Source organism: Ursus arctos, chromosome X (genome assembly GCF_023065955.2).
Source record: "Ursus arctos isolate Adak ecotype North America chromosome X, UrsArc2.0, whole genome shotgun sequence".
In the NCBI taxonomy this organism is placed as follows: Eukaryota; Metazoa; Chordata; class Mammalia; order Carnivora; family Ursidae; genus Ursus; species Ursus arctos.
In genome coordinates, this window is record NC_079873.1 from 61,909,994 (window position 1) to 61,931,864 (window position 21,871).

The window sequence follows — 21,871 nt, forward strand, 5'->3', positions numbered from 1 at the left end:
TTTCTGTTATCTTCAATTTCTTTGAAGTGCTCTATAGTTTTCGAGTACAGATCTTTTACCTCTTTGGTTAGATGTATACCTAGGTATCTTATAGTTTTTGGTGCAATTGTAAATGGGATCAAATCCTTCATTTTTTTTCCTGCTGCTTCATTATTGGTGTATAGAAAAGCACCAGATGTCTGTACATTGATTTGGTATCCTGCGAGTTTGCTGAATTCATGTATCAGTTTCAGCAATTTTTTGGTGGAGTCTTTCAGGTTTTCTACATAGAGTATCATGTCCTCTGCAAATAGTGAAAGTTTAACTTCTTCCTTGCCGACGTGGATACCTTTTATTTCTTTGTCATCTGACTGCCGAGGCGAGGACTTCCAATACTATGTTAAATAACAGTGGTGAAAATGGACATCCCTGTCTTCTTCTTGACCGTAGGGGAAAAGCTTTCAGTATTTCCCCATTAGGGATGTTGTTAGCTGTGGAGTTTTTATATTTGGTCTTTATGTTGTTGAGGTATGTTCCGTCTAAACCTACTTTGTTGAGGGTTTTTATCATGAATGGATATTGTCTTTGTCAAATGTCGTTTCTGCATGTATTGAAATGATCATATGATCCTTATTCTTTCTCTTATTGATGTGATGTATCACATTGAATGATTTGCAAATATTGACCAGCCTTGAAAGCCAGGGTTAAGTCCCACTTGTGGGACCAGCAGTACCAGCAGAGTGCAGTGGGGTAGGGCTTGGTGTGAGTGGTTCTGTCCGCCTGTATTGGTGCAGTGCTGCTTACTGACATCAGTTTATGCTGAGGGGTGGGGGAAGGAAATGGGGCCAGCCAGCTCCCTAGTCCCCAGAGAGAGGAGTTCTTGCCTGCTGCTGTCCGGAAGCCCTCTCGGAAGAGTGAACAATCTTCGTGTGTCCCAGGTGTCCTCAGATCGCTGCCTCCACCCTGTCTGCATCCAGGCTGCCTGCCCACTGGACAGCGCAGTGCACCTTGGGGTCTATCCCAGGCAGGCTGGCTGAGTTTTTAAACTCCAGACTTTAGGGACTTGGTGTGGTGGGGACCTGAGCTGGTCCTCTGGGGCAGGGTCTCTCTGTGCTGGGACTGATGCAGGTTTGTCTCAGAAGGACAGTTGCACCAAAGCACAGACGTGTGGAGTTTAGAGTAAAGCACAGCAAAGAGCCAGTGTCCAGATTAGTTGCCCTCAGCAGGAATCTCTGTGTCTGTGCTGTGGGGCAGGGGAGGATAATGGTGCCCCCAGTCTCTTTTGTCCCAGGAGAGGCAATGCCACCTCTCCAAGATGTGTTCCAAGAAGGAGAAACTGTCTTTCCCAGTGCGTTCCAGGAAATCCTCAGATTGGGCTGTCTGCCAGCTGCAGGGTCATCCACAGGAGTACTGCAGCACCCTCAGGGCTCCACACCAGCCACGCTGGGGACCTCTACAGCTCCATCATTTGAGACCAGCTGGTTGTAAAAACTCATGAAAATCAGCCCCTCTCATTTTCCCATTCAATGGCTTTGGGGAAATGCTTTCCTTGTGCAATTCCCTGTGTGCTCTCCCGCCTCTCTCCATGACCGGGGCTCCCTCGCATCTGGAGAACCTGGGATCCATTTCTCCCCCACACCACATCACACCTCCTACCTTCCATGATATGGCCTCTTCTGTCCCTCTAGTTGTGCAGCTTTTTTCTGTCAGTCCTTTGACAGTAGATTGATTTCTTGGGTATTCAGAATGATTTGATATTTAGCTGTCTGTGTTTGAGGGACAACACAAGCCTAGGGTTGTGTTCCTACTACTCCGCTGTCTTAGATCCTCCATTCTCAATTTCCAGATAGGAATGAAATAGTATGGCATTTGTCTTCTCTGACTGGCTTATTTCAGTTAGCATCGTGCTCTCTTGTTAATGCATCCATGTTACTGTAAATGGGATTTCATTCATTTTTATGGCTGAGTAATATTCCATTGATTATATATGTACCACCTCTTCACCATCCATTCATCTTTCAGGGGACACTTGGGCTGCTTCCGTGTTTTGGCTGTTGTAAATCATGCTTCAGTAAACACAGGGGTGCATATATCTTTTTGAATTAGTGTTTTCCATATTCTTTGGGTAAATACCTAGTAGTGTATTTACTGGATCACAAGGTAGTTTTAATTTTAATTTTTTGAGGAATCGCCATAATCTTTTCCACAGTGGCTTGCCTTCCACCAACAGTGCATGAAGGGTCCTTTTTCTCCATATCCTCGCCAATACTTATTGTTTCTTGTGTTTTTGAATTTAACCATTCTGACAGGTATGAGGTGATATCTCACTGTAGTTTTGATTTCTCTTACCCTGATAATTGATAATGTTGAGCATCTCTAAATGTGTCTCTTGGCCACCTATATGTCTTTTTTGGAGAAATGTCCGTTCGTGTCCTCTGTTCATTTTTTTGATTGGATTATGTTTTTTGTTGTTGTTGAGTTGTATAAGTCCTTTATATATTTTGGACACTAACCCCTTATCTGATATATCACTTACAAATATCTCCTATTCAGTAGATCGTCTTTTAGTTTTGTCGATTGTTTCCTTTGCTGTGCAGAAGTTTTTTTTATTTTAATGTAGTCCCAATCATTTATTTTTGCTTTTACTTCCCTTGCCTCAGGAGACATATCTAGAAAAATGTTGCTACAGCAGATGTTAGAAAATTACTCTCTTCTAGAATTGTTACGGTTTTATGTTGCACATTTAGGTCTTTAATCCATTTTGGATATATTTTTCTGTATGATGTAAGAAAGTGGTCCAGTGTCATTCTTTTGCATGTAACTGTCAAATTGTCCCAACACCATTTGATGAGGAGAATTTTTCCCATTATATATTGTTGCATTCTTTGTGGAAGATTAATTCACCATATAATTGTGGATTTATTTTGGACTTTCTATTCTATTCCATTCCATTGATCTATGTGCCTATTTTTGTGCCACTACCATCTGCATTGATTACTATAGCTTTGTCATGTATCCTGAAATCTGGGATTGTGATACCTCTACTTTTGTTCTTCTTTTTCAAGATTACTTTGGCTCTTTGGAGTGGTTTGTGATTTCATAAAAATTTTAGAACTATTTTTTTTGATTCTATGAAAAATGCTGTTGGTGTTTTGATAGAAATTGCATTAAACCTGCAGATTATTTGGGATAGTATAGACATTTTAACAATGTTTTTTTCTCCCAAACCATGAGCATAGAATATCTTTCCATTTGATTATGTCATCTTCAATTTCTTTCATCCATGTTTTATGATTTTATAGTTTTCAGAGTACAGGTCTTTCACCCCCTTAGGTATTCTTAGGTATTTAACTCTTTTTAGTGCCATTGTAAATGGAATTTTTTTTAAATTTTTCTTTCTGCAACTTCATTATTAGTGTATAAAAATGCAACAGACTTCTGTATGTTGATTTTGTATTCTGTGATCTTACAGGATCTCTGTATAAGTTCCAGTAGTTTTTTTGGTGGAGGCTGTAGGGTTTTCTGTATATAGTAGGTCATCTGCAAATAGTCAAAGTTTTACCTCTTCCTTACCAATTTGGATACCTTTTTTTCCTTTTTATTCTCTGATTGTGGCGGCTAGGCCTTCCAGTACCATGTTGAATAGAGGTGCGGAGAGTGGATATCCTTGTGTTGTTCCTGACCATTGAGGAAAAGCTCTCAGTTTTTCCCCATTAAGGATATTATTAGCTGTTGGATTTTTCATATATCGCCTTGATTATATTGTGGTATGGTCCCTCTAAACCTACTTTGTTGAGTTTTTTTTTTTGTGAACAGATCTTGTACTTTGTTAAATGTTTTTTCTGCATCTATTGAAGTGATCATATGGTTTTTATCCTTTCTCTTTTTGATGTGCTATATCACATTTGATTTGCAAATATTGAACCACTCTAGCACCCTTGGTTGTGGTGAATGATTTTTTATTTTTATTTTATTTTTGTTTTAAGATTTTATTCACTTACTTGACAGAGAGAGCACAAGCAGGGGGAGAGACAGGCAAAGGGAGAAGCAGAATCCCTGCTGAGCAAGGAGCCCGATGCAGGGCTCGATCCCAGAACCCCGGCATCATGACCTGAGCTGAAGGCAGATGCTTAACTCAATGAGCCACCCAGGTGTCCCATGAATGATTTTTTAAATGTATTTTTGGATTTGGCTTGCTAATACTTCATTGAAGATTTTTGCATCTATGTTCATCAAAAATATAGGCCAGTAAAACTTTTTTTTAAAGTGTCTTATAGTGGTTTTGGCATCGGGTAAATGCTGACCTCATGTAATAAGTTTGGAAGCTTTTCTTCCCTTTCTATTTTTTGGAATAGTTTGAGAAGAATAAGTATTAATGCTTCTTCAAATGTTTGATATAATTTACCTGTGAGGCCGTCTCGTCCTGGACTTTTGTTTGTTGGGAGTTCTTTGAGTACTGGTTCAATTTCATTGCTGGTAATGAGTCTGTTCTAATTTTCTATTTCTTCCTGATTCAATTTTGGGAGGTTATATGTTTCTAGGAATTTATCCCTTTCTTTTACGATGTCCAATTTGTTAGGATATAATTTTTCACAATATTCTCTTGTAATCCTTTGTTATTTTTGTGCTCTCGGTTATTAATTCTCCTCTTTCATTTCTGATTTTGTCTCTCTCTCTCTCTCTTTGATGAGTCTGGCTACAGGTTTATCAATATTTTTGATCTTTTCAAGGACGCAGCTCCTGGTTGCATTGACCTGTTCTGTTGTTTTCTGGTTTTTTTAGGTTTCTATTTCGTTTATTTTTCCTCTAACATTATTATTTCCTTCCTTCTACTGGCTTTGAGTTCTGTTTGTTCTTCTTTTCCTGGCTCCTTTAACTGTAAAGTTAGGTTGTTTATTTGAGATTTTTCTTGCTTCTTCGGGTAGGCCTGTATTGCTATAAACCTCCCACTTGAACTGATGCTGCTGCACCCCAAATATTTTGTACCATCATGTTTTCATTTTCATTTGTTTCCACTTATTTTTTAATTTCCTCTATCATTTCTTGGTTGATGCACTCATTGTTTAGTAGCATGTTATTTAATCTCCATGTATTTGTGTTCTTTCCAGATTTTTTTGTGTGGTTGATTTCTAGTTTCATGCTGTCATGGTTGGAAAAGATGCATAATAATGATTTCAACCTTTCTGAATTTGTTGAGACTCATTTTGTGACCCATGTGATCTCTTTTGGAGAATGTCCTATGTGCACTTGAAAAGAATAGGTATTCTGCTGTTTGAAGATGAAATGCTCTGTATAGGATGAAATGTTCTGTTAGATCCATCTGGTCCACCGTGTTCTTCAAAGCTGCTGTTCCTTGTTGATTTTCCATTTGGATGGTCTATCCATTGATGCAAGTGCGGTGTTAAAGCCCCCTCTTATTAAGGTATATACTACTGATTAATTTCTTCATGTTTGTTATTAGCTGCTTTTTTTGTTTTGGTGCTCCCATGTTGTGTGCATAAATATTTACGGTTGTTATATGTTCTTGTTGAATTGTTCCCTTTATGCTTATATAGCGCCCTTCTTTGTCTCTTGTTGTAGTCTATGTTTTAAAGTCTATTTTGTTTCATATGAGCATTGTTCCCCTAGCTTTCTTTTCACTTCTATATGCTTGTGTCTTTCCAACCTTTCACTTTCTAGCCCTTCACTTTCTTTTTTTTATAATAATTTTTTATTATGTTAGTCACCATACAGTATATCCTTAGTTTTTGATGTAATGTTCCATTCTAGCCCTTCACTTTCAATCTGCCTGTGTCTTTAGATCTGCAATGAGTCTCTTGTAGGCAGCATATACATGGATCTTACCTTTTATCCCTTCTGTCACGCTATGTCTTTCGATTGGAGCTTTGAGTCCATTTACATGCAACATAATTATTTATAGGTATGAATGTATTGCCATTTTGTTACTTGTTTTATGGTTGTTTTTGTAGTTCTCATTTCTTTTCTTCTTTTGCTCTCTTCTCTCGTGGTTTGCTGGTTTTCTTTAGTGATATATGTGGATTCTTTCTCTTTATTTTTTGAATATCTATTGCCAGCTTTTGATTCGTGGTTACCATTAGGTTTCTATGTAACATCTGATGCATGTAGCCATCTATATTAAGTTGATGATTGTTTAAATTTGAACCCGCTCTAGCTATATGGTGCCATACTTTACATCTTTTTATTTTGTGACTCCTTTGACTGATTTTTATAAATATATGTAATTTTACTGCTTTTGTGCTTCCTACTTTTCTTACTCCTATACGGTCTTTCCTATCCACTTATAGTCCCCCTTAATATCTTGCCACGTCTTTCTGGCATGCATAGTTTCTGCTAAAAAACTCACTGAGAGCCTAATGGGGTTTCCTTTGCATGTAACTGTTTTCTTTTCTCTTGCTGCTTTTTAAATGTCCTCTGTATCACTTTTTACATTTTAATGTGTCTTGGTGTGGACCTCCCTGGGTCAATTTTATTGGGGGCTCTGTGTGCATCCTTAATCTGGATTTCCATTTCCTTCCCCAGATTGGGGAAATTTTTGACTATTATTTCTTCAAATAAATGTTCTGCCCCATTTTCTCTCTTCTCTTCTTCTGGGATCCCTATAATGTGAATGTTATTATGTTTGATGGTATCACAGAGTCCCTTAGTTAATTCTCATTTTTTTATTATTCTTTTTTCTTTTTCCTGTTCAACTTGATCACTCTCCATTACTTTGTCTTCCAGGTCACTGATCCATTCTTCTGCTTCCTCTAGTCCACTATTTATTTTCTTTGGTGTATTTTTAATTTCAGTTATTGGGTTCTTCATCTCTGACTGGTTCAATTTAATATTTTCTACTTCTTTCCTTGTTGAGGGACTCACTCAGGTCCTCCACTCTTTTCTCAAGTCCAGTGAGTGTCTTTATGAACATTCCTTTAAATTCTCTATCAGGGGTATTACTTATCTCCATTTCATTTAGCTGTCTTGTTGTGACTTTTGTCCTGTTCTTTCATTTAGGAGATATTCCTCTGTCTCCTTGTTTTGTCTAACTCTCTGTGTCTGTTTCTATATGTTAGGAAAGTCAGTTATATCTCCTGCTTTTGAAAGTAGTGGCCTTGTGAAGAAGAGATCCCGTAGTGCTCTGCAGTGCTATATCCTGGTCACCAGAACTTGACACTACATGGGTATGTGAATGTGCCCTACTGTTATGACTGAACCACGTTTGCCTTCAGTTGGGCCATCTGCAGTGGCTCTCTTTGCCTATTACAAGCAGTATCTGCTCCCTGTGTTGATAGTGGGCTAGTCCGGGGCCACCTTGGGCTTGAGTTGAGTCAGACCGCATGTGGTCTGATGTGGGTGTTATCTAGCTATATCCATGAGAGAAGGTGAGCCTAGGATCCTCCTACTTTGTCATCTTCCCCAGAAGTTCATTTTCCCCAAATGTATTCTACAAATCTGATTGCTAACTAATTTGAAAGTAAATAAATGCATATAAATTACAAAACGATTGATCCCGAACCATTGGTTGACAAATTGAAAAAGCCGAATCACCCTCTTCTCAAGTAAAAATCCATACTGTTTTAGTTGTTTCCAGCTATTTATATTTTAATTAAAAGTGAATCTTTTAAAATGTCTTTTTGTTAATAATTTGGTTTGATTTTTCTTTCAAATTAGTGAGTTGGGTTTTTATTTAGACTTCTTCCCAAGCACTTCTGCATTTGCAAAATGCAGAATGAATTTACCACATAATATTATTGGATAAATTAGATAATATATGTTATAGGCTGAAATGTGTCCCTCCAGACTTCATACTTGAAGCCCTAGCCACCACTACCTCAGAATGTGAATGTATTTGGTGATAGTTCCAGGAGGGAAGTTTATAGTAATATGGGCTTGCCTCAAGAAGCAAGAAAAATCTCAAATAAACAACTTAACCTTTTACATAAAGGAGCTAGAGAAAGAAGAATAAACAAAACTCACAACCAGCAGAAGGAAGGAAACAATAAAGATTAGAACAGAAATAGATGATATAGAGACTGAAAAAAAACCCCACAATAGAACAGATCAATGAAACCAGGAGCTGGTTCTTTGATAGGATCAACGAAATTAATAAGCCTCTGGCCAGACTCATCAGAAGAAAAAGAGAGAGGACTCAAGCAAATGAAATCACAAATGGAAGAGGAGAAATGACAACCAGCACCGTAGAGATACAAACAATTAATTACAAGAGAATATTACGAAAAATTATATGGCAACAAATTGGGCCACCTGGAAGAAGTGGATGAATTCCTAGAAGCATATAACCTGCCAGGGCTAAAGCAGGAAGAGGTGAAGGGGTTGAGCAGACCAATTGCCAGTGGTGAAATTGAATCAGTAGTCAAGGAACTCCCAACAAACAAAAGTCCAGGACCAGCAGCTTCGCAGGTGAGTTCAACCAAAAGTTTATTTGTTTTTATTTTTTTTCAAAGATTTTATTCATTTATTTGACAGAGAAAGAGCACAAGCAAGGGAGAAGCAGGCAGAGAGAGAGGGAGAAGCAGGCTCCCCACTGAGCAGGGAGCCCGACATGGGACTCAATCCTAGGACCCTGGGATCACGACCTGAGCTGAAGGCAGACGCTTAACCAACTGAGCCGCCCAGGTGCCCCTCTACCAAACGTTTAGAGAGGAGTTGATGCCTGTTCTTAAAGTATTCCAGAGGGTAGAGGAGGAAGGAGGACTTCCAGTTTCATTCTGTGGGGCTGGTATCACCCTGATATCAAAACCAGATGGAGACGTCATGTAAAGGGCAAACTGTAGGCTGGTATCTCTGGTAAGCCTGGATGCGGGTGTCCTCAGCAGGATGCTAGCAAGCTGAAACTGACAATACATTGAAAAAAATATTTACAATGATTGGATGGGATTTATTCCTGTGATGCAAGTGTGATTCAATATTCTCAAATCATCCAATATGATACATCACATCAATAAGGGAAAGGATAAAAATCATATTATCATTTCAATAGATGCAGAAAAAGCATTTGATGAAGTAGAAGATCGATTCATAGCGAAAACCTTCAGCAAAGTAGGTCTAGAGGGAACATACCTCAACGTAATGGAGGCCTTGTATTAAGAACTCACAGCTAGCACCATAGTCAAGGGTGAAAACCTGAGGGCTTTTCCCCTAGGGTAAGGAACAAGGCAGGCATGTCCACTCTCACCACCTTTGTTCAACATGGTACTACTAGAAACCCTGGTCACAGCAATTAGACAACAAGAAGGAATGGAGGGCAACCAAATTAGTAAGGAAGGGCTGGAACTTTCACTATTTGCAGAGGACATGTTACTATACATAGAAAACCCTAAGGACTCCGCCGGAAAGCTACTGCAACTGATAAATGGATCCAGTGGAGTTGCAGGATACAAAGTCAATGTACAGAAATGTGTTGCATTCCTTTTTTTTTTTTTTAAGATTTTATTTATTTATGTGACAGAGAGACAGCCAGCGAGAGAGGGAACACAGCAGGGGGAGTGGGAGAGGAAGAAGCAGGCTCATAGCAGAGGAGCCCGATGTGGGACTCGATCCCGGTACACCGGGATCACGCCCTGAGCCGAAGGCAGACGCTTTAACGACTGCGCTACCCAGGCGCCCCCAGAAATGTGTTGCATTCCTATACACTAATGAGAGGTGGGAGAAGATGAAATTGAGAAAGCAATACCATTCACAATCGCACCAAAAACAATAAAATATCTGGAAGTAAACTTAACCCAAGAGGTGAGAGACCTGTGCTCTGAAAACCGTAGCATATTGATGAAAGAAATTCAAGATGATGCAAGGAAATGAAGGGACATTCCATGCGCATGGATCGAAGGAACAAGTGTTGTTAGAATGTCTACACTACCCAAGGCAATCTACACATTTAATGCAATCCTTATCAAAATACCAACAGCATTTGTGAAAGTACCAGAGTGGACAATCCTAAAATTTGTGTGGAACCATGGGGGACCCCAGGTAGCCAAAGCAATGTTGACAAAGGGTTCGTGGTTCCAGACTTCAGATTGTATTGCAGGGCTGTGGTGGTCAGAACAGTATGGTGCGGGGGCGCCTGGGTAGCGCAGTCGTTAAAGCGTCTGCCTTCGGCTCAGGGCGTGATCCCGGCGTTCCGGGATCGAGCCCCACATCAGGCTCCTCCACTGGGAGCCTGCTTCTTTCTCTCCCACTCCCTCTGCTTGTGTTCCCTCTCTCGCTGGCTGTCTCTCTGTCACATAAATAAATAAAAAATCTAAAAAAAAAAAAAAAAAAGAACAGTATGGTGCGGCCGTGGGAGTGGATGCATAGATCGTTAGAACAAAGTGGAAAACCCAGAGGTGGGCCCACAATTGTACAGTTGATTAATCTTTGATAAAGGAGGAAAGAATATGCATTGGGAAAAAGACAATCTTTTCAACAAGTGGTGTTGGGAAAACTCTTCATCTACATGCAAAAGAATGAAACTGGACCATTTTCTTACACCATTCATAAAAATAAACTCAAAATGGATTAAAGACCTAAATGTGAGACCTGAAGCGTAAAAACCCTAGAAGAGAGCACAGGCAGTAATTTCTCTGACTTAGGCCGTAGCAACATTTTTCTAGAAACGTCTCCTGAGGCAAGGGAAATAAAAGCAAAAATAAACAACTGGGACATCAAAATAGAAAACTTTTGCACAGCAAAGGAAACAATCAACAAAACTGAAAGACAACCTGCTGGATGGGAGAAGAAATCTGCAAATTACATCTGATAAAGGGTTAGTATCTAAAATAAATGAAGAGCTTTTACAACTTAACACTCAAAAAACAAATAATCCAATTTAAAAATGAGTAGAAGGCATGAACAAATATTTCTCCGAAGAAGATATCTAGATGACGAAGAGACCTGGGAAAAGATGTTCAACATCACTTATTATCAGGGAAATGCAAATCAAAACTTCAATGAGATATCATCTCACACAAGTCAGAATGGCTAAAATGAAGAAAACAGAGGGCAATAGGTGTTGGTGAGGATGTGGAGGGCAGGGAAGCCTCTTGCACTATTGGTGGGAATGCAACCCGGTGCAGCCAACATGGAGTACAATATGGAGGTTCCTTGGAGAGTTGGAAATAGAACTGCCCTATGATCCAGCAGTCACATTGCTGGGTGCTTGTCCAAAAAATACAAAAATGCTTGTTCAGGGGGCTACATGAGCCCCTATGTTTGTTTCAGTACTGTTTACAGTGACCAAATTGTGGAAGTGGCCCAGGTGTTCATTTACGGTTGAATGGATGACGAAGATGTGGTGTGTGTATACAATGGAATACTGTACAAGAATGAAAGGGAATGAAATCTTGCCATTTGCAGCAGCATGGATGGAGCTAGAGAGTGCAATGCTGGCCAAAATAAGTCAGAGAAAGACAAATACCATATGATTTCACTCATATGTGGAATTTAAGAAATGAGGCAAACAAATAAAAAAGAGGGAGAGAAGAGACAAACCAAGAAATAGACTCGTAACTATGGAGAGCAAACTGTTGGTTGCCAGAGGGGAGGTGGGTGGCGAAATGGGTGAAAAAGGTCATGGGGGTTAAAGAGGCCGCTCATGATGAGCACTGAGTGGTGCGTGGAGCTGTTGAATCACTGTATTTGTATGTTGACTATACCGGAATTAAAATAGAGAACTTAATTAAAAAATAAAGAAATAAAATAAAGCTGGTAGAGTAGGCCCTAATTCAACCTGACTGGTGTCCTTAGAAGAAGAGGGAATGTGTGCACACAGAGAAACACCAGGGATGCAAACGTGTAGAGAAAAGGCCACGTGGGGACACAGTGAAAAGATGGTGGTCTACAAGCCAAGGAGAGAGGCTTCAGGAGAAACCTTGATCTCAAACTTCTAGCCTCCAGAGCTGTGAGACAAAAAAGTTCTGTTGTTTAAGCCACCCAGACTGTGATATTTTGTTATGGCAGCCCGAGAAAACTAATACAACGTGTAAAACTTGATGCCTGTTCCATAAGAAGTACTCAGTAATCGTCTCCAATTCAATTAGAGCTTTTGACCTAGAAAACTATCTTTGCCAGCCTGGCTCACTAATGTCAAATACGAGTCTTGTCAAAATGTAAAAGATTTTTGGGGCGCCTGGGTGGCTCAGTCGTTAAGCATCTGCCTTCGGCTCAGGTCATGATCCCAGGGTCCTGGGATTGAGCCCCGCGTCCGGCTCCCTGCTCGGCGGGAAGCCTGCTTCTTCCTCTCCCACTCCCCCCGCTTGTGTTCCCTCTCTCATTGTCTCTCTCTCTCTCTCTATCAAATAAATAAGATCTTTAAAAAAATGTAAAAGGTTTTTGAAATCCAAGCATGCTTTCACTTACTGAGCAGAAAGCATGATTTTAAACTCTAATCTAGAGAGAATTGACCTGGCATAGTGGACTAGCAGAAACATACTTCATGAAACTAATTCTCTTTTCCCTTCACTTGCAAATATTAGCTACAGTTTGGTCTTTTCCAATAATACTATTTTGCCTTATGAATTGCCTAGGACTATTAAAAATTTTTGCTCATTGTAGAAAATTTAGAAACAAAAAAATTAAAAAATAAATATTAATTGATAATGGAAGTATGCAGACATATTTTGACTTACATCCTTCCATTCTTCTTCTGTGCAAAAGTTTTACCAGTTAAAATACTGTAAATACGATCACGTATGTTTCTTTTTATGTTTAATTTTGTACCATAAACATTTCCCTGTTATACAAATGCAACATAAAAATAATTTTTATCAGTGTAAGAGTCTATTATATGGCAGTATCATAATTTATTCAACCTCTCTGATCTTGAGCATTTAGTTTATTTCTCTATTATAATAAGAGCTGTCATTTGCAATGATGTGGATGGAACTAGAGTATATAATGCTAAGTGAAATAAGTCAGTCAGAGAAAGACAAATACCACATGATTTCACTCATATGTGGAATTTAAGAAACAAAACAGATGGACATAGGGGAAGGGAAGGAAAAATAAACTAAGATGAAATCAGAGAGGGAGACAAACCATAAGAGACTTAGCAATAGGGAACGAACTGGGGGTTGCTGGAGGGGAGGTGAGTGGGGGGATGGGGTCATTGGGTTAAGGGCATTAAGGAGGGCGTGTGATGTAATGAGCACTAGGTATTATATGCAACCGTAGAATTACTAAATTCTACCCCTGAAACTAATACTACACTATATGTGAACTAACTTGAATTTAAATAAAATTTTTGAAAAAGAAAAAAAATAGGGCTACAATGAACATCTTTGTGAAAAAACCTTTGTCTTTTTCTCATTTTTTCTGATTACAAAGTAATATATGCCTATTATAAAGTATTCAACCATTACAAAAATGTATAATTTAGCACATGAATTAACATATATATGTCACCTGGATTTTTAAAAAAATTTTTTTCACTTTTTATAAATCATGTGCACTAAAATTCACTCTTTTTGGTGTATTGTTCCATGAGTTTGGACAAATGCATACAGTCATGTAACCACCACCACAATCAAGTGACATTCTATCACTTCCCCCAAAATTCCATTATTTTGCTCCTTTGTAGTCAACCCATCCCAACACCTGGCAAGCACTTATCTGCTTTGACTGTCTTTCTTCCTTCTTTCCTCTCCTCTCCTCTCCTCTCCTCTCCTCTCCTCTCCTTTCTTTCCTTCCCTTCCCTTTCCTTTTCTTTACTTTCCTTTCTCTCTCCCTTTTTCTTTCTTTCTTTCTTTCTTTCTTTCTCTTTCTTTTCTTTTCTTTCTTTCTTTCTTTCTTTCTTTCTTTCTTTCTTTCTTTCTTTCTTTCACCTTTTCCAGAATGTGATATAAAAGAAACTTCAGGCGCGAGGACCAGGACTAAGATGAGGCAAGTGATGTGTCTGTCGTGCCAAATGTAAAGAGGCACCCACTCTGTTTCTGACCCTGCACTTGGACAACCCTGAGTACCAACCTTGCCTTATCCTACTCCTAACCCTAGGAATCAGATACCATGTGGCTTCTTTAACTTAACATAATGTATTAGAGAGTCATCATGATGTTGCATTTAATAATGGTTATTTATCCCCTTTTATTGTTGTGTATTTTTCCAACATACCCCATTTTTATTTTTTTGTTTTTTTATTTTGTATTTTTGCCAGTAGTCTTTTTTAATAATAATTTTTTATTATGTTATGTTAGTCACCATACAGTACATCATTAGTTTTTGATGTAGTGTTCCATGATTCATTATTTGCGTATAACACCCAGTGCTCCATGCAATACGTGCCCTCCTTACTACCCATCACCAGCCTATCCCATTCCCCCACCCCCCTCCCCTCTGAAGCCCTCAGTTTGTTTCCCAGAGTCCATAGTCTCTCATGGTTCATTCCCCCTTCTGCTTACCCCCTTTCTTCCCTTTCTTCTCCTACTGATCTTCCTACTTCTTATGTTCCATAAATGAGTGAAACCATATGATAATTGTCTTTCCCTGCTTGACTTATTTCACTTAGCATTATATCCTCCAGTCCCATCCATGTTACAGCAAATGTTGGGTAATCGTTCTTTCTGATGGCTGAGTACTATTCCATTGTATATATGGACCACATCTTCTTAATCCATTCATCTGTTGAAGGGCATCTCGGCCCCTTCCACAATTTAGCTATTGTGGACAATGCTGCTATGAACATTGGGGAGCATATGGCTCTTCTCTTCACTAGGTCTGTATCTTTGTCAATGTACCCCATTTTTAAAAATGCAGTTGTCAATTGACAGACATTTAGGTTATTTCCACTTTTTGGCTCTTATGAGTAAAACTCCTAGAACATTCATGTGAAAGTGGATGTATGTTCTCATTTATCCTGAGTATACTCCTAGGAGTGGGAGTATTGGGTCATGATAAGGGTATGCTTTAACTTTATGAGAAATGGCTGAAGTGTTTTCCAGAGCGGTTTTACCATTTGGTATTCTTATCAGCAATATATGAGAGTTTCAATTACTCTATCCTCACCAGCTCTTGGTATTGCCAGTTTTTGAAAAACCCATGTAATAGGTGTGTTCATCACCTAGATTTAACAATGGTTAACGTTTTGTCATGTCAATCATCCATTTGAAGTAATTTAAATTATCATGTCATCCCACCCTTAAAAATTTTACTATGGATTTCTAAAATATAAGAATATTTCCTTACATAGTCACAATATCATTATTACACCTAACAAAGAATTAACAAAAATTCCTTAATATCATCTAAAACGAATCATATTCAAATTTCCCCAATTGTCATTAAATGTCTTTAAGGCACTCAGCATGAAAACATGAGCTAGGATAAAAAATGTTGCAGTCTGCATGAGGAAAGGGTAAGTATTGTTTCTTGAATATTTGTGTGTGTGTGTGTGTGTGTGTAGATTGTGAAATAAGTTTTTTTTTTTTTACTGTGGGATGTGGTGCAAAAGTTGAAAAGCTTTGATGTCAAAGGCAAAAGCTTCAATAAAGTCAGAAACAAAGGCAGATGTTCAATAGCATCGCTTCCTGTCGACATTTTTCTGAAGGTCCCCGTCAGTGAGACAAAGAAAGAAAAATGTATAAATATTGTAAAGGAAGAGACAAAACTGTCATTGTTGGCAGATAATATAATTTTCTTCTAGAAAATGTGAGAATATAGATAGCCAAAAAGTTTAGTCTCATTACCGTTTTTTAAAGTAATCACAAAAATGTAATTCACATCTGTTCAATCATCTATATCCACGTCCATATCTTCTTCCATGTGTAGTTTCCAGTTATTCATAGACTGGTGAACGGTCAGAGTTGTGTGGTTCTGATCAAATGCAGAGAATGAGACCGCATCTGTTATGTTTAGGTACAATGCACTAGCATTGTTTATTTCTCGTGAATTTTGTTTTTTTTCCTGGCATACTTCCCCTTCCTTTTACTTTTGAAACTTTCAATTGAAGTATATATACAGAAAAGTGCACGTATCATAAGTCTTATGAAAATTCATGAACTGAATACACTCAGGTAATGAGCAGCCAATCAGCTAACAGAGTATCGATTGTTAGCACCCCAAAGCTCCCCTGTGTCCTTTTCAGTCACTCCTTACCCCTGCCCCCAGATAATTAAAACAAATTTAACAACAAATTTAAAGTGCTACCTATTATTATGCTAAGTGAAAAAAGTCAATCAAAGACAACTATCATATGGTTTCACTCATATGTGGAATATAAGGAATAATGCAGAGGACCATAGGGACAGGGAGGGAAAACTGGGAGGAAATCAGAGAAGGAGACAAACCATGAGAGACACTTGACTCTGGGAACAAACTGAGGGCTGCGGAAAGGGTGATGGGTGGGGGGATGGGTAACTGGGTGCTGGGTATTAAGGAGCGCACGTGATGTGATGAACGCTGGGTGCTATATGCAACTAATGAATCATTGAACACTACAGCAAAAACTGATGTACTATATGTTGGCTAATTAGATTTAAATAAACAAAGTGCTACCTGTAAGTTGAATTAATGTAAACAGAATCATACTGTAACCATACCTGCTATAAAGCAAATAATCTTTTGTAATGCAAGTAATCATTTGTTATTTGTTATCTTCTGAACTTTGATATATATTTGGTTTTGTTAAAGCAGAGCACATTTTAAAATGTATTCCACAGACAAACTGGTATTACTTTTGAATTATTTGTTAGCTTAAATGATCTGTGACACTTCACCATCATTGGTGAAAGTAAATTATCTGTGTATATACAATGTATTGTCCTTTATGTTTAATGATACATGGCTAATAGTGACAGCAATGTGGTTGAATTCACTGTATGACCAACCATTATTTTAGTACTATGTATATGTGAACATTATCCTTAGTTTGTAACTATAATAGTAGAATCTGCTGGAATTTGTGGGTTTGTCTCTTTACCTATGACTAGGCAAATGTTTTTGCTCAAATTTGCCCTGCTTCAAGCTTTTCTTAAAATGTGTCTCTTGCCCTCTCTTCTCTCACTTGCCTTAATTCCAGTCTTTGATCATGAGCTATTTGGGTAGCCTACTGTCATTGGCCATTAGGCATGTCCTAGAGTTGACCTCTTGTGCAATTGCCAAAAAACATTAATTATTTGCAGTGAGAAATGCAACTGCCATGGTGAGTACGTACCAGAAACCTGCAGTTCTCAAGATCTTTTGTGCATTAGATTCACCTGGGGTGCTTAATAAAATTTTATAGTCCCCCTTTCATTTGCATTGTGTTTTTGCATCATAAGGAATTCCATCTACCATATGATTTAGTAACTCTCTTTGGAGCTCAGACATCTGTGTGGCAAGCCACATGGAACTAGACTGGGTTTTATCATGGCCCCACCATTTCTCTGCCTACCCTGACATTTCCTAGACTCTTAGTTTCATCCCCTCCCCCAACCCCTGTTACTGTGGCTCATCCAACCCTGCCCTCTTCCGATGGTGTTCATCGTACTATTCCTTTGAGCTTTCTTTTCAGAATGAAAATCTAATAATTTCTTGTTTCCATTTTTCAGGACCCTAGATGACTGGCTAATTCATAATAAGACGTTACTGGGTGGCGGGCAAGCCTCTCGGGTCCCCTCCTTCCTCAGGAGCTTTGTAGTATCACTTTGCTATCACTCAATAAAACTTGCTTTGCTTAAAAAAAAAAGACGTTACTGGGTGGCAATCAACTAATATGATAACTCTCCAACTCCCCATTTAGCCAAAGATTTCCATACTTTTACCCAAGCATTGCCTTAAATGGTAGTGTTTATGTAATTGTAGGTTCAACGCATGTGGGAAATCAGAGCAAGGGCGCCACTTAGCCCACCCTGAAGCCATTTGAAATTCTCTCTATATAGCTGTTTTTATATATGACCCAGTGGCTAAATGATGCCATAAAAATTCCTTGTGTGCTGTGATCTCACTGTCGATGATCGTCTCTGCCATTTTCCCATGTGGCCTAAAGTGACTGCTCATGAAACTATATGTGATGACCAGAAGAAAACCAGGAAGAGGTCTCACTGCCGTAGAGAAGGCTGAATGCATTACCTTCTCTGTGATTTGTACTGTGGTTGCATGGTATCTGGATTCTCCAGCCATTTTACAGCTCCCAATCATGCCAGTTTTCTTGATTTCCTTCTCCATGTGTTCATTGGTGGCATGCTGGTGTTCAGGGAGTGCGTAGGTGATAGAATTTAGTGATGACTTTGGCCTTTGAGTCAATAAAAATCTTGGGCTTTCCTGATAAGAGTTTATGGATGATCTTGCTTCCCCCAACCCCATTTTTTCTTTTAAAGTTGCATTTATTTATTTAGACTAGCTTATGCATTAACACGGTTCAAAAATAAAAAGAAAATAACAAGGTTTACATTTAGAACTGCCATACCCACTCCTGTCCCCATCTACCCTATCCTTTCCATCTTCATAAACAGTTTACTAGTTTCTTATGTATCCTTTCCGTGTTTCTTTATGCAGATACAAGTAAAAATAAATACAGAGATTCCTCATTTTGTTGTGCTTCACTTTATTGCACTTTGCAAATATTTCATTTTTTTTAATTGAAGGTGTGTGGCAACCCTGTGTCAAGGAAGTCTATTGGTACCATTTTCCCAACAGTATTTGCTCACTTTATGTCTCTAGGTCATATTTTGGTAATTCTTGTAATATTTCAAACTTTCTTATTAATGTATTTGTTATGGTGATCTGTGACTAGTGAAATTTGATGTTACTATTGTAATTGTTTTGGGGCACCATGGATCACACCCATACAAGATAGCAAACTTAATCAGTGTGTGTGTTTTGACTGCTCTGCCTACTGGCTGTTCCTCCATTTCTGTCTTTCTCCTCGGGCCCCCTTATTCCATGAGACATAACAATACTGAAAATGGGCCAATTAATAACTGTACAATAATGGCCTCCAAGTGCTCAAGTGAAAGTAGTAGTCACACATTTCTCTCTTTAAATCAAAGGCTAGAAATGATTAAGCTTAGTGAGGAAGGCGCGTTAACAGATGTGGTGGGTCAAAAGCTAGGCCAACAGTTAGCAAAGTTGTGAATGCAAAGGAAAAGTTTATGAAGGAAATTAAAAGTGCTACTCCAGTGAACACACGGATGATAAAAAAGCAAAACAGCAAGATTGTTGATATGGAGAAAGTTGTAGAGGTCCGAATAGAAGACGAAACCAGCCACAGCACTCCCTTAAACCAAAGTTTAATCCAGAGCAGGGCCCAGACTCTCTTTAATTCTATGAAGACTGAGCGAGGTGAGGAATTTGCAGAAGAAAATTTAACGCTAGCAGACACCGGTTCATAAAGTTTAAGCAAAAAAGCCATCTCCATAAAGTAAAATCGCAAGGTGAAGGAGCAAGTGCTGATGCAGAAGCGGCAGCAAGTTATCCAGATCGAGCTAAGATAATTAACGAAGATAGCTACACTAAATAACGCATTTTCGACGTAGACAAAGCAGCCTTCTATTAGAAGAAGATGCCATCTAGAACTCTCATAGCTAGAGAGAAGTCAATGCTTGGTTTCAAAACTTCAGAGGACAGGCTGACTCTCTTGTTAGGGGCTAATGCAGCTGAGTACTTTAAGGTGAAGCCAATGCTCATTTACCATTCCAAAAATTCTAGGACCCATAAGGATTATGCTAAACATACTCTGCTGGTGGTCTGTGATCTCTATAAAGGGAACAACAAAAGCTGGGTGACAGCACATCTGTCTACAACACGGTTTCCTAAATATTTTAAGCCCAGTGTTGAAACCTACTGCTCTGAAATTAAAGATTCCTTTCAGAATATGACTGCTAATTGACAGTGCACCCAAGAACTCTGATTAACACAAGATTAATGTTGTTTTCATGTCCGTTAATACATCATCCATCCTGCAGCCCATGAATCAAAGAGTAATTTTGACTTCTAAGTCTTCTTTCTTTAAAAAAAGATTTTATTTATTTGAGAGAGAGAAAAAGCTTGAGTGGGGGTGGGAGAAAGGGCAGAGGGAGAAGAGGGAGAAGCAGGCTCCCCGCTGAGTAGGGAGCCCAACACTGGGTTGGGTCCCAGGACCCTGGGATCATGATCTGAGCAGAAGACAGATGCTTAACCGACAGAGCCACCCAGGCACCCTGACTTTTAAGTCTTCCTATTTAAGAAATACATTTGATAAGGCTATAGCTGCTATACATAGTGATTCCTCTGATTAATCTGGGCAAAGTAAACTAAAAAACTCTGGAAAGGATTCACCATTCTAGATGCCATTAAGAACAATCATGATTCATGGGAAGAGGTCAAAACATCAACATTAACATGAGTTTGGAAGAAGTTGATTTCAACTCTCATGGATTACCTAGAGGGATTCAAGACTTCAGTAGAAGTAACTGGATGTGGTTAAAATAGCAAGAGGACTATAATTAGAAGTGGATCCTAAAGATAGGACTGAATTGCTGCAATGTCATGATACAACTTGAATGGGGGGCACCTGGGTGTCACAGTAAGTTAAGAAGTTAAGCGTCCCACTCTTGGTTTCAGCTCAGGTCATGATCTCAGGGTTGTGAGATCGAGCACCGCGTAGGGCTCTGCACTCAGCACAGAGTCTGCTTAAGTTTCTCTCTCCCTCTCCTTCTGTTCCCCCCTCCCTCCTGCTCCTCTCTCTAAAAAAAAAAAAAAATCTTAAACAAAAAACTTGAATGGGTGAGGAGTTTCTTCTTATGGATGGGCAAAGAAAGTGGTTTCTTAAGATAAAATCTACTCCTGGTGGAGATGCTGTGAAGGTTGTTGAAATGACAACAAAGGATTTAGAATATTATATAAACTTCTTTGATAAAGTATTGACAGTATGTGAGAGGATTGAAGGAAGTACTACTGTGGGTAAAATGCTATCAATCAGCCTTGCCTTCTACAGAGCAATTATTCGTGAAAGGAAGAGTCAGTTGGTGTGGAAAACTTCATTGCTATCTCATTTGAAGAAATTGCCACAGCTACCAAAACCGTCAGCAACTACCGCCCTGATCAGTCAGCCGCTATTAACATTGAGGCAAGACCCCCCACCAGCCAAAAGAATACAACTTGCCGAAAGCTCAGATGATGGTTAACATTTTTTAGCACTAAAGCATTTTTAAATTAAGGTGTGTACATTGCTTTTTAAGGCATAATGTTAGTGCACACTTACTAGACTACAGTATAGTGTAAACATAATTTTTATATGCACTGGGAAAATGAAAAAATCATCTGGCTCACTTTATTACAATATTTGCTTTATTGCAGTGTTCTGAAACTGAACCTGTAATCTCTCCAAGGTATGCTTGTATATGTTCTCATTTCCTCCCTTTCTTACACAAAATTACTATCAGCAATTCTGCATCTTGCTTTCTTAACCTAAGTACATCCTGGAAGATATATCAGTGCTTACAGAACTCCCTCATTCTTTCTTACAACTTACGTAGTACAGTATTCAGTTATATCAATGTATCATGGTTTATCTAGTCCCCTATTGACAGACTCTCGGAATTTTTTCTTGTCTTTTGTTCCACTTAGACTTTAACCTATCATATGGTGTATGGAAGAGATTGAACTTTATCTTTTGTTAATATAGCTACCCAGGTGTCTCAACACCATTCATTAAAAATAATATTTCTAATTGAAGAAATACTCCATAGGAGAAGAAAAAAATTCTACTAAATGGAAGGTATTCTCAATACTAATCTTTTTTTTTATTAGAAATCTATATATATTTCAGATCAAGTATATTCACAGGTTCTGTCTTTATGCCTCCATTCAGAGTACCCTTCCTTGACTAATGCTTAAGATACAATTTGTCCAATAAGTTATCTCTATTTTTAATTCTTTTCACTATTCTGACAAAGTTACTGCGAAATCTTTGGAAGTCTCAATTTCATTCCATTCTGAAGCACAA

At 38.6% G+C, this 21,871-nt stretch overlaps 1 pseudogene; it reads left to right on the forward strand.

Moving 5' to 3' along the window:
* The first annotated feature begins 18,876 nt into the window (after positions 1–18,876).
* On the forward strand, positions 18,877–21,050 carry LOC113242102 (tigger transposable element-derived protein 1-like; annotated as a pseudogene).
* Positions 21,051–21,871: the final 821 nt, after the last annotated feature.